This window comes from Somniosus microcephalus, chromosome 10 (assembly GCF_052327205.1).
Source record: "Somniosus microcephalus isolate GS21.2 chromosome 10, FLI_Smic_1.0, whole genome shotgun sequence".
Classification (NCBI taxonomy): domain Eukaryota; kingdom Metazoa; phylum Chordata; class Chondrichthyes; order Squaliformes; family Somniosidae; genus Somniosus; species Somniosus microcephalus.
Genome location: NC_140996.1, coordinates 227,862,129 through 227,873,104, shown reverse-complemented (window position 1 = coordinate 227,873,104; position 10,976 = coordinate 227,862,129). Strand labels below are relative to the sequence as shown.

General features: G+C 47.2%; 1 non-coding gene across 1 annotated transcript; it reads left to right on the top strand.

Moving 5' to 3' along the window:
* The first annotated feature begins 3,380 nt into the window (after positions 1-3,380).
* On the top strand, positions 3,381-3,452 carry trnap-agg (transfer RNA proline (anticodon AGG)). Its single transcript has one exon. It is a non-coding gene; the product is annotated as a tRNA-Pro (tRNA).
* The last annotated feature ends 7,524 nt before the right edge of the window (positions 3,453-10,976 follow it).

The window sequence follows — 10,976 nt, the reverse complement described above, 5'->3', positions numbered from 1 at the left end:
AGATCATGGCTGATCATCCAAATTCAGTACCCTGTCCCTGCCTTCTCCCCATATCCCTTGATCCCTTTAGCCTTAAGAAATATATCCAACTCCTTTTTGAATATATTTAATGAACTGGCCTCCACTGCCCTCTGTGGCAGAGAATTCCACAGGTTCACCACTCTCTGGGTGAAGAAATTCCTCCTCATTTCAGTCCTAAATGGCTTACCCCTTATCCTTAGACTATGACCCCTGGTTCTGGACTCCCCGGCCATCAGAAACATCCTTCCTGCATCTAGTCTGTCCAGGCCTGACAGAATTTTATAGGTTTCGATGAGATCCCCTCTCAATCTTCTAAACTCCAGTGAGTATAAGCCCAATCGACACAATCTCTCCTCATACGTCATTCCTGCCATCCCAGGTATCAGCCTGGTGAATCTTCGCTGCACTCCTTCCATGGTAAGAACGTCCTTCCTCAGGTAAGGCGACCAAAACTGCACACAATACTCAAGGTGCGGTCTCACCAAGGCCCTGTACAACTGTAGCAAGACATCCTTGTTCCTGTACTCGAACCCTCTTGATACGAAGGCCAACATACCATTTGCCTTCTTAACCATCTGCTGCACCTGCATGCTTACCTTCAGCGACTGGTGCACAAGAACACCCAGGTCTCTTTGCACTTCCCCTTCTCCCAATCTATTGCCATTCAAATAATAATCTGCCTTCCTGTTTTTGCCACCAAAGTGGATAACCTCACATTTATCCACATTATAGTGCATTTGCCATGTTTCTGCCCAATCACCCAATCTGTCCAAGTCATACTGGAGTTTCTCGACATCCTCCTCACAGCTTACCCTCCCGCCCAGCTTTGTGTCATCTGCAAATTTGGAGATATTACATCCAATTCCCTCGTCCAGATCATTAATATATATTGTGAACAGCTGGGGTCCTAGGACCGATCCTTACGGTACCCCACTAGTCACTGCCTGCCACTCGGAAAACGACCCGTTTATTCCAACTCTTTGCTTTCTGTCCGCCAACCAGTTCTCTATCCAAGTCAATACCTTGCCCCCAATCCCATGTGCCTTAATTTTGCATGCTAATCTCTTATGTGGGACCTTATCGAAAGCCTTCTGAAAGTCCAAATATACCACATCCACTGGTTGTCCCTTATCTATTTTACCAGTTACATCCTCAAAGAATTCCAGTAGATTAGTCAAGCATGATTTACCTTTTGTAAATCCATGTTGACTTTGTCCGATCCTGTCACTGCTTACCAAGTGCTCTGCTATTACATCTTTTATAATAGATTCTAGCATTTTCCCCACTACCGATGTCTATAATTCCTCGCTTTTTCTCTACCACCTTTTTTGAATAGTGGGGTAACATTAGCTACCCTCCAATCCATGGGTACTGTTCCAGAGTCTATCGAGTTCTGGAAGATGACCAGCAATGCATCTACTATTTCTAGGGCCACTTCCTTAAGTACCCTGGGATGTAGATTATCAGGCCCTGGGGATTTATCGGCCTTCAGTCCCATCAATTTTCCTAACACCATTTCCCTACAAATACTGATTTCTTTCAGTTCCACGCTTTCATCAGGCCCTATGTTCCCCGGCATCTCTGGGAGGTTATTTGTGCCCTCCTTTGTGAAGACAGAACCAAAGTATGAATTTAGTTGGTCTGCCATTTCTTTGTTTCCCATTATAAATTCCCCTGATTCTGACTGCAAGGGACCTACGCTTGACTTCACCAATCTTTTTCTCTTCACATATCTATAAAAGCTTTTACAGTCAGTTTTTATGTTCCCTGCTAGCTTACTCTCATATTCTATTTTCCCTTTCTTAATTAATCCCTTTGTCCTCCTTTGTTGAATCCTAAACTGCTCCCAATCCTCAGGATTATTGCTTTTTCTGGCCAATTTATATGTCGTCTCCTTGGATCTTCTGCTATCCCTAATTTCCCTTGTTAGCCACGGTTGAGTCACCTTTTTTGTTTTATTTTTATGCCAAACTGGGATGAACAAATTCTGTAGCTCATCCATTCGGTCTTTGAATGTTTGCCATTGCCTATCCACCGTCAACCCTTTGAGTGATATTCCCCAATCAATCCTACCCAACTCGCGCCTCAGACCATCGTAGTTTCCTTTATTTAAATTGAGGACCCTAGTCTCTGAGTCAACTACTTCATTCTCCATCTTAATGAAGAATTCGATCATATTATGATCGCTCTGATCCAAGGGGCCTCGTACAACAAGATTGCTAATTCATCCTTTCTCGTTACATAATACCCAGTCTAAGATGGCCTGACCTCTGGTTTGTTCCTCGACATGGACCAGCTGGTCTTTTCCTATCCTTAGTATTCTTTCATATTAACGTGTTCATTCATCTCGTTGTTGCCTTGTGGGCTCTTGCTGTGTGTGCAAAAACTGTTGCTGTGTTTGCCTAGATAACAATAGAAATTCATTCACTGTCTGCCATACAGAATCGTTGACACAATCTGAGGCCCTGTATAAATCCAAGACACCCTTTCTTTTGTCAGTCACCCCGGTTGGAACCTGAAGACAGTTTGTGATGCCCTATCTCATCATATCATAGAATCGTAGGAAAGTACAGCACAGAAGGAGGCCATTCGGCCCATCGAGTCTGCGCCGGCTCTTTCGAAGAGCAAGCCAGTCAGCCCCACTCCCCCGCTCTTTCCCTATATCCCTGCAATTTATTTCTCCTTCAAATATTTATCCAATTCCCTTTTGAAGGCTACTATGAATCTGTATCCACCACCAATGCAGGCAGTGCATTCCAAATCCTAACCACTCTCAACCCCTCCAATGTCTCTGTTTTGTCAGACTGCTTGTCTGACATCCAGTCTTGGATGAACCAAGGTTTAATCTAATTAAGCATTGGGAAGACCAACGCCCATGTCTATGGGTTGGGGTGGTCTATGTAGGGGTGGTCTATATAAGGGTGGTCTATAGGGTGGGGTGGTCGATATAGGGGTGGTCTATATATGGGGTGGTCTATAGGGTGGGGTGGTCTATATGATATTTCAAGCTGAATATTTTGGGCTGTCATTTTACTGAGGATTGCGAGTCTGCTGTTTGGAGGGGGGTTGGAGTCCGAACAACTCACATTATTCGCACATTGCAGGATCGGTTTTAAAGGTTGATATTGTTGATTTGATGAAGTATTGGTTTAATCTGACTATTCGCGGTTTGTACACAGCATTAAAAGTAATATCTTTCTCTCCACATGTTTGCACCGTTCACTTGCTGCTCTCTCCCTGCTCCGCCTCACCCTCTCTCCTTCCCTGCTCTCTCCGCCCCTCCAGTTATTCCTTTCTCTCTAGCCTGTCTCCTTCTCTCTTTCTCTCTGTAAGCCGAGCGCGGAATACTTTCGCTAGCCGGCTCGTTGGTCTAGGGGTATGATTCTCGCTTAGGGTGCGAGAGGTCCCGGGTTCAAATCCCGGACGAGCCCTTGTTTTAGAACTTACTTTCATTTTAATTAAAAAATATATATATAAGTAATCCATGCGAAATTTTGATATGATTTTAGTCTGTGTTGAGGAAGGAGTCTTGTTTGTAAATAAATCAACCTTATTTTGTCAAATTGGCGGTAATTTAAAAGGGAATGTGTGGGATTCGAACCCGGATCTCCAGCAGCCAAACCAGGAAGTCAGTGAGGAACATGGGGCGTGAGCTGGTCCCGAGTAAGGGCGAGGCCAACGGCTGATACATTGTTGCCGTGTTGTTGTAGCTGTGGATACAATATTGTTACATTGTATCCGGGGCAACGTCACAGCGACAGCCAGTTCCCGGCTCCTGTTCGCCAGCCCCGGGCCATTGATCCACATCCAGCTCCTGCCTCAGCCTCTGGTCTCACTCCGTGGCACTGAGGCAAAGTGGCAGTTTGGAGAGTCATGAGTGGCACAGGAGGAGGCCATTCGGCCCAGCGAGTCCATAGGAAACATAAGAAACATAGAAAATAGGAGTAGGCCATTCGGCCCATTGGGACCTTATTGCAAAGTGATACATTTTGGTAGGAAGTACAAGGAGAGGCAATATAAACTAAAGGATACAATCCTAAAGTGGGTGCACGAACAGAGAGACCTGGGGGTATATGTACACAGATCGTTGAAGGTGGCAGGGCAGGTTGAGAAAGCAGTTAAAAAAGCTTACAGGATCCTGGGCTTCATAAATAGAGGTATAGAGTACAAAAGTGTGGAAATTATGATGAACCTTTATAAAACACTGGTTCGGCCTCAACTGGAGTACTGTGTCCAATTCTGGGCACCACACTTTAGGAAGGATGTGAAGGCCTTAGAGAGGGTGCAGAAAAGATTTACGAGAATGGTTCCAGGGACGAGGGACTTCAGTTATGTGGATAGACTGGAGAAGCTGGGGTTGTTCTCCTTGGAGCAGAGAAGTTGGGAGGAGATTTGATAGAGGTGTTCAAAATCATGAGGGGTCTGGACAGAGTAGATAGAGAGAAACTGTTCCCATTGGCGGAAGGGTCGAGAACCAGAGGACACATATTTAAGGTGATTGGCAGAAGAACCAAAGGCGACATGAGGAAAATCCTTTTTACTCAGCGAGTGGTTAGGATCTGGAATGCACTGCCTAAAGGGTGGTGGAGGCAGATTCAATCGTGGCTTTCAAAAAGGGAATTGGATAAGTACCTGAAGGAAAAGAATTTGCAGGGCTACGGGGAAAGGGTGGGGGAGTGGGACTAGCTGAAGTGCTCTTGCAGAGAGCCGGCACGGGCTCGATGGGCCAAATGGCCTCCTTCTGTGCGATGGTTACATTTAAAGGAAAACAATGGATATATTTTTTTTTAAAACAATCTATATGTTTCTAAATGGAGCCTTATCCCATCCTCACGCCATCCCAATGCAGTTCAAAACGAACAACTTGCCTTTATATAGAGTCTTTAGTGTAGAAAAATATCCCACGCAATGTTCCCCCAAATTTTTTTGGGGGGCTGCGAGGCCCCTTTAACGGGCTGCGCGGCCCATTCAAATTTCCGTGCATTCCACGGTTTTTCCATTTAAAAGCCGGTGAGCCGGCCTGGGCGGGAATCTCCAGGCTCGTGGCCACGCAGCTTGACGGTAACATCGATCGCGAGACGCTTCATGGAGCGGGTAAAATTAACACCGAGACAGAAAGGGGTAATAGATGGGGTAACCGGAAGCTTAGTCAAAGGGTGGCCTCCATTTAGATTCTCATCTGAATGATGGCACCTTCCGTAGTCAGTACTGAGGGAGCCTCCGCTGCACTGCTGGAGGGAGCCTCAGCCTGAGTTACATATGCTGATATCTCTGGAACAGAGCTAGAACCCATGGCCATCTAAAGCAGTAGCGAGAGTGCTACCCACTGAGCCATGGCTGCCACTTAACGTGTCATTATGTTATAGCACATGGGCAGACTGGCCAAAATATCACGGCCATTTTTGCACCGGTATGGAGCGGTATATCCCACGGTGCGGCCAGTTTGCAGGGAGCCTGGCTGCATTATCCACAACTAAACATGCGGAAGCTGTGCAGTTAGTTCACTCGCTCCAAAACCCGGGCTGTAATACACGAGCGGCTCAGCTTCCGAGGTCAGTGAGTACGTAATGCATTGTTCGACAGCACCTCCCAAACCTCTAGCACCGGCGTACTGTGGCTACAGTGTGTACCATCTACAAGATGCACTGCAGCAACTCGCCAAGGCTTCTTCGGCAGCACCTCCCAAACCCGCGACCTCTTCCACCTAGAAGGACAAGGGCAGCAGGCACATGGGAACACCACCACCTCCCAAGTTCCCCTCCAAGTCACACACCATCCTGACTTGGAAATATATCGGCCGTTCCTTCATCGTCGCTGGGTCAAAATCCTGGAACTCCCTCCCTAACAGCACTGTGGGAGCACCTTCACCACACGGACTGCAGCGGTTCAAGAAGGCGGCTCATCACCACCTTCTCAAGAGCAATTAGGGATGGGCAATAAATGCTGGGCCTTGACAGCGACACCCACATCTCGTGAACAAATTTTAAAAATAACAATGAATTAAAGTGTGTTGGCCTTAACAGTAGAATTGCCATTAAGAACAAGCTGTTACAGAGCTTTATCCCGAGCTATTTCTTGATTGTAAATTGCTTACCAAATAGGCCATGTTACGTCCTGCTTGCTGCAACCGCAGGTGTCTATTTATGAAGGAGGGGCACGGCATCGCAACACAGGGAGTGAAAAGAGGACCAAATAATGAAAGAACTTACATTTACATAAGAACATAAGAAATAGGAGCAGGAATAGGCCACTTGGCCCCTCGAGCCTGCTCCACCATTCAATAAGATCATGGCTGATCTTGGGCTCAAAGCCACTTCCCTGCCCGCTCCCCATAACCCTTCACTCCCTTATCTTGCAAAAATCCATCTATCTCCACCTTCAATGTGTTTAATGACCCAGCCTCCACGGCTCTCTGGGGCAGAGAATTCCACAGATTTACGACCCTCTGAGGGAAGAAATTCCTCCTCTCAGTTCTAAAAGGGCGACCCTTTATTCTGAAACGTGCCCCCGAGTTCTAGATTCCCCCACGAGGGGAAACATCCTCTCTGCATTTACCCTGTCGAGCCCCCTCAGTATCTTATATGTTTCAATAAGATCACCTCTCATTCTTCTAAATTCCAATGAGTGTAGGCCCAGCCTGCGCAACCTTTCCTCATAAGTCAACCCCCTCATAATTTACAGAGAATTACATCAAACTTACAGCACAAAAAACAGGCCATTCGGCCCATCTGCTCCGTGCCAGTGTTTATGCTGCACATGAGCCTACTCCCACCCCTCTTCATCTCACCCTATCAGCATATCCTTATATTCCTTTCTCCCTCGTGTGTTTATCCAGCTTCCCCTTAAATGTATCTCTGCTATTCGCCTCAACCACTCCCTGTGGTAGCGAGTTCCACATTCTCACCACTCTCTGGGGAAAGAGGTTTCCCCTGAATTCCCTGTTGGATTTATTAGTGACTATCTTATATTTATGGCCCCTAGTTCTGGCCTCACCCGCAAGTGGAGACATCTTCTCTTGTGTCTACCCTATCGAATCCATTCATAATCTATAATATAGCACCTTTCACAACCAGTTCACAACTAGGATAGTTCAGCCTAATTTCTGTGAAAGGAGGAAATCACAGCTCTGAAGTGCGTAAATTGGCTGTCGCATTTTAACAACTTGTATCACCTTTAAAGTAGTAAAACATCCCAAGACAGTTCACAGGGGTGTAAATCAAACAAAAATTTGACACCAAGCCACATAAGGACAGGTGGCCAAAAGCTTGGTCAAAGAGGTCGGTTTTATGGAGCGTCTTAAAGGAGGAAAGAGAGAGGCGGAGAGGTTTAGGGAGGGAATTCCAGAGCTTAGGGCCTCGGCAGCTGAAGGCACGGCCGCCAATGGTGGGGCGATTAAAATCAGGGACACGCAGGAGGCCAGAATTGGAGGAGCGCAGAGGTCTCGGAGGGTTGTTGAGCTGGAGGAGGTTACAGAGATAGGGAGGGGGCGAGGCCATGGAGGGATTGGAACACAAGGATGAGAATTTTAAATTTGAATTTTTAATTTCCCACATTACAACCGTGACTACACTTCAAATGTATCGCAGTGGTTGTAAGGCACTTTGGGATGTCCTGAGGTACTGGAAGGCGCTATATAAATGTAAGTTCTTTCTTTCTCAGCAACTCTCTCAAGATCATCTCAGAACAATTCACCTACAATGAGCTACTTTTGAAATGCAGTCAGTGTTATTATTTAGGTAAATGTGGCCATTTTCTGCAGAGCAAGACCCCACAAAGTGCGACGAATTGCATGGCCGGTTAATTTTTTTCTTGGTTGAGAGAGGAATGTTGACCAAGAAACCAAGTGAGTGCTCTGCTGCTCTTTGTACAGTCTGCTGGCCGTATACTAACTCGCACCAAGTCCCGTTGGCCCATCACCCCCTGTGCTCGCTGACCTGCCTTGGCTCCCGGTTAAGCAACACCTCAATTTTAAAATTCTCATCCTTGTGTTCAAATCCCTCTGTGGCTTCTCCCCCTCCCTATCTCTGTAACCTCCTCCCATTCTACAACCCTCCGAGATCTCTGCGCTCCTCCAATTCTGGCCTCTTGCGCATCCCCGATTTTAATCGCTCCACCATTGGCGGCCGTGCCTTCAGCTGCCTGGGTCCTAAGCTCTGGAATTTCCCTCCCTAAACCTCTCCGCCCCTCTCTCCTCCTTTAAGACGCTCCTTAAAACCGACCTCTCTGACCAGGCTTTTGGGCACCTGTCCTAATACCTCCTTCTGTGGCTCGTGTCAAATTTTGTTTGATAATCGCTCCTGTGAAGCACCTGGGGACATTTTACTATGTTAAAGGCGCCGTATAAATGTGAACTGTCGTTGTTGAATTGGTAGTCGCTGTTGTAATGCAGGAAACGCGGCAGCCAATTTACGCACAGCAAGCTCCCACGTTAAACGCGCTATATAAATGCAAGTCATTAACGTATAATATAAAAATCACCAAAAATGAAACCAAAAATGCTCCAGTAGGTTATTCCAGCTGAACCTGTCTGGATGGAGGGAGTCACAGCTCTTCTGCGCACAGGTGAAGCACCGATGGCAATGGCACGCTGGACGGTAACATGATTCCCCTTTAAGAAAAATAGGATAAGTTTGGGCATAGAAAAAGACAAAAGTCTTTGATAAAAGTTTCTTTATGTTTATTGTCATTGTCCGATTTTCGAGCATAAAAAAGTGTAATTATTACGAGGTGGGACCTCCTTTATCATTCCCTGGCTATTCAAGGTGAAACACATGATAGCAGTGGGAAACCTATATAATATACTGCTTGTACTGTCACTTTCATCCGCAGCCCGGCCTTGGGTCTCACTGTCCATGTTTACATTATAACCCTGTTGAGATAGACCTGATCAGGTTTCCCAGAAGTGAGTGCCTGCATCCAATGTCTCTCATTTTTCAGATGGCTTCTCCGCCATCCAGGACTGGCTGAGCAGAAATTTCCTCCAACTAAATATTGGGAAGACCGAAGCCATTGGGGTCGATTTTCATTGACCCGTGGAGTCGGGATTGGAGGCGTGCGGGGGGTTAAAGTCTTGAATTCAGGGGTCCCGACACCATCCCGCCCAAAACCCGCCTCCATGTAAGTTTCAAAGGAGGCGGGTACCCGTCCCGCACTGGGACCCGCCTACCCGAGGCGGGAAGGGGTTAGTGCCAATTAACTGCTTGTTAACAGGTAGTTAACAGGCAGTTTTTAGCCTAATCCCTATTTTAAAGCTTGAAGTGTGCGATTCCTGATGGCTCCAAACCACGCCAAGTTAGAGGAGTCGGGCCGTCGGGCTGAAGGACTTGGAGGGGTCGAGATGTCAGTGTTCAGGTGAGTGATGGGTGCATGAGTGCAAAGGTAAGTGTGTTTGGTGTGTCTAAAGTGTGTAAAGAAGTTTAAATTACCTGTACTTACCTTTTCAGCCTTCCTTCCTCTAGGTTTCGGGAGTCCATCATCTAACCGGCACAGAAAGCAGAATGGCTGCGAACTGTCAAAAGTGACAGCCTGCAGCTTTCTGTGCCGGTGAGATTTCTAACTGAGTCTGTGTAGAAGGACTCAGGTTAGAAGTAAGACTGTCAGTGTTTGACAGCTTCAAACAGCTGTGAAACACTGATATTTCATCTGTCAAAACCTGTTGCTGGGTGGCCCTTAATTGGCCTGCTGAGCCCGCTGGGCGGGCTCAACAAGGTCAATCAAGTTAAAATCGCGTGGATTGGCCGCATCTCGATGGAGGCGGGACTACAACCCCGCAAGTTGTAGTCCCGCCTCCTTCCTGACTTCTGAATGAAAATCACCCCCCATTGTCTTCGGTCCCCCGTCACAAACTCCGTTCCCTAAGCACCGACTCCATCCCTCTCCCTGGCGAATGTCTGAGGCTGAACCAGACTGCTCGCAATCTTGGCGTCCTATTTGACCTCGAGATGAGGTTCGACCACTTAGCACTCTGTCAGCAAGGACCGCCTACTTCCACCTCCGACTCCGCCCCTGACACCGCTCATCAGCTGCTGAAACCCTCATCCCTGCCTTTGTTACCTCCGGGCTCCACTATTCCAACGCTCTCCTGGCCGGCCTCCCATCTTGCACCTTCCGTAAACTTGAGTTCATCCAAAACTCGGCAGCTCGTATCCTAACTCGCACCGAGTCCCGCTCACCCATCGATTGCGAGCAGTCTGGTTCAGCCTCAGCCATGTTGCCAGGGACAGGGATGGAGTCGGAGGCTGGGGAACGGAGTTTGTGGCTAATGGTTTCGGTCTTCCCAATATTTAGTTGGAGCAAATTTCTGCTCATCCAATACCGGATGTCGGACAAGCAGTGTGACAAATCAGAGACGGTAGAGGTAAAGAAGTTTCTCCTGAATTCCTTGTTGGATTTATTAGTGACCATCTTATATTTATGGCTCCTAGTTTTGGACACGAGTGGAAACATCTTCTCTACATCTAGCCTATAAGAACATAAGTACATAAGAAATAGGAGCAGATTTGGCCCCTCGAGCCTGCTCCACCATTCAATAAGATCATGGCTGATCTTCGACCTCAACTCCACTTTCCTGCATTATCCCCATATCCCTTGATCCCCTTAATATCCAAAAATCTATCGATCTCTGTCTTGAATATACTCAACGACTGAGCCTCCACAGCCCTCTGGGGTACAGAATTCCAAAGATTCACCACCCTCTGAGTGAAGAAATTCCTCTTCATCTCAGTCCTAAATAGCCGACCCCTTATCCTGAGACTGTGACCCCGGTTCTAGACTCCCCAGCCAGGGGAAACATCCTCCCTGCATCTACCCTGTCAAGCCCTAGTCATAGAGCCATAGAGTCATAACGGCACAGAAGGAGGCCATTCGGCCCATCGAGTCCATGCCGGCTCTCTGTAGAGCAATCCAGTCAGTCCCATTCCCCCGCTCTATCCCTGTAGCCCTGCAAGTTTATTTCC